Below are 3,155 nucleotides of genomic sequence, written 5' to 3'. Positions count from 1 at the left end.
CTATTGATCAACGAGCTAGTCAACTAGAGGCTTACTAGGGACATGGTGTTGTCTATGTATCCACACATGTATCTGAGTTTCCTTTCAATACAATTATAGCATGGATAATAAACGATTATCATGAAAAGGAAATATAATAATAATAACTAATTTATTATTGCCTCTATGGCATATTTCCAACAGTCTCCCACTTGCACTAGAGTCAATAATCTAGTCCACATCGCTATGTGATTAACACTGATAGGTCACATCGCCATGTGACCAACATCCAAAGAGTTTACTAGTGTCACTAAACTAGTTCACATCACCATGTGATTAAGACTCAATGAGTTCTGGGGTTTGATCATGTTTTCCTTGTGAGAGAAGTTTTAGTCAACGGGTCTGCAGTATTCAGATCCGTATGTACTTCGCAATTTTCTATGTCATATTGTAAATGCTGCTTCCACGTTCCACTTGAAGCTATTCCTCATGGTTGCTCCACTATACATATCCGGTTTGCTACTCAGAGTCATTCGGATAGGTGTTAAAGCTTGCATCGACGTAACCCTTTACGTCGAACTCTTTATCACCTCCATAATCGAGAAACATTTCCTTATTCCTCTAAGGATAATTTTGACTGCTGTCCAATGATCCGTTCCTAGATCATTCTTGTACCCCTTGACTAACTCATGGCAAGGCACACTTTTGGTGCGGTACACAGCATAGCATACTATAGAGCCTACGTCTGAAGCATAGGGGACGACCTTCGTCCTTTCTCTCTCTTCTGCCGTGGTCGAGCTTTAACTCTTAACTTCATACCTTACAACTCAGGCAAGAACTCCTTCTTTGACTGATCCATCTTGAACACCTTCAAGATCATGTCAAGGTATGTGCTCATTTGAAAGTATTATTAAACATTTTGATCTATCTTATAGATCTTGATGCTTATTGTTCAAGTAGCCTAATCCAGGTTTTCCATTGAAAAACACTTTTCAAACAACCCTATATGCTTTCTAGAAAATCATTTCTCATCAACAATATGTCAACAACATATACTCATCAGAAATTCTATAGTGCTCCCACTCACTTCTTTGGAAATACAAGTTTCTCATAAACTTTTGTATAAACCCAAAATCTTTGATCATCTCATCAAAGCGTACATTCCAACTCCGAGATGCTTACTCCAGTCCTTAGAAGGATTGCTGGAGTTTTGCATATTTGTTAGCATTCTTCAGGATTGTCAAAACCTTCTGGTTGTATCACATACAACCTTTCCTCAAGAAAACTGTCGAGGAAACAATGTTTTGACATTCTATCTGCAAGATTTCATAAATAATGCAGTAACTGCTAATCCATTTCCAACAGACTCTTAGCATCGCTACGAGTGATAAAGCCTCACCGTAGTCAACTCCTTGAACTTGTCGGAAAACATCTTAACGACAAGTCGAGCTTTCTTAATGGTGATTCTTACCATCATTGTCTGTCTTCCCTTTAAAATCCATCTGTACCCAATGGCCTTATGACCATCAAGTATTTCTTCCAAAGTCATGGATCCTTTCTCGGATTTTATGGCCTCGAGCCATTCGTCGGAATTCGGGCCCACCATCACTTCTCCATAGCTCGTAGGTTCATTGTTGTCTAGCAACATGACCTCTAAGACAGGATTGCGTACCACTCTGAAGTAGTACGCATCCTTGTCACCCTACGAGGTACGGTAGTGACTTGATCCGAAACTTCATGATCACTATCATAAGCTTCTACTTCAATTGGTGTAGGCACCACAGGAACAACTTCCTGTGACATGCTACACACTAGTTGAAGTGACGGTTCAATAACCTTATCAAGTCTCCACCATCCTCCCACTCAATTCTTTCGAGAGAAACTTTTCCTCGAGAAAGGACCCGTTTCTAGAAACAATTACTTTTGCTTCCGGATCTGAGATAGGAGGTATACCCAACCATTTTGGGTATCCTATGAAGATGTATTTATCCGTTTTGGGTTCAAGCTTATCACGATGAAACTTTTTCACATAAGCGCCGCAGCCCCAAACTTTTAAGAAACGACAACTTAGGTTTCTCCAAACCATAGTTCAAACGGTGTCGTCTCAACGGAATTATGTGGTGCCCTATTAAAGTGAGTGTGGTTGTCTCTAATGCCTAACCTATGAACGATAGTGGTAATTCGATAAGAGACATCATGGTACGCACCATACCCAATAGGGTGCAACTATGATGTTCGGACACACCATCACACTATGGTGTTCCAGGCGGTATTAATTGTGAAACAATTTCCACAATGTCTTAATTGTGTGCCAAAGCTCGTAACTCAGATACTCATCTCTATGACCATATCATAGACATTTTATCCTCTTGTCACAATGACCTTCAACTTCACTCTGAAATTACTTGAACCATTCAATAATTCAGACTTGTGTTTCATCAAGTAAATATACAGTATCTACTTAAATCATCTGTGAAGTAAAACATAACAATATTCACTGCATGCCTCAGCACTCATTGGACTGCACACATCAAAGTGTGTTACTTCCAACAAGTTGCTATCTTGTTCCATCTTACTAAAAACGAGGCTTTTCAGTCATCTTGCCTATGTGGTATGATTTGCATATCTCAAGTGATTCAAAATCAAGTGAGTCCAAACGATCCATCTGCATGGAGTTTCTTCATGCGTATACACCAATAGACATGGTTTGCATGTCTCAAACTTTTCAAAAACGAGTGAGTCCAAAGATCCATCAACATGGAGCTTCATCATGCGTTTTACACCAATATGACTTACATGGCAGTGCCACAAGTAAGTGGTACTATCATTACTATCTTATATCCGTTTTGGCATGAAAATGTGTATCACTACGATCGAGATTCAATAAACCATTTCTTTTAGGTGCTAGACCATTGAAGGTATTATTCAAATAAACAGAGTAACCATTATTCTCCTTAAATGAATAAACATATTGCGACAAACATAATCCAATCATGTCTATGCTCAACGCAAACACCAAATAACAATTATTTAGGTTTAACACCAATCTCGATGGTAGAGGGAGCATGTGATGCTTGATCACATCGGAATAATTGATGATAACCCCCCAGTTCGTGTGCCTTTGATCATAAGCCCCCCTTTGTGTCACTGACATGTGGGGTCCGGTCCCACATGTC

This window comes from Triticum aestivum, chromosome 5B, assembly GCF_018294505.1.
Source record: "Triticum aestivum cultivar Chinese Spring chromosome 5B, IWGSC CS RefSeq v2.1, whole genome shotgun sequence".
Taxonomy (NCBI): domain Eukaryota; kingdom Viridiplantae; phylum Streptophyta; class Magnoliopsida; order Poales; family Poaceae; genus Triticum; species Triticum aestivum.
Note: the sequence above shows the minus strand (reverse complement) of the source record.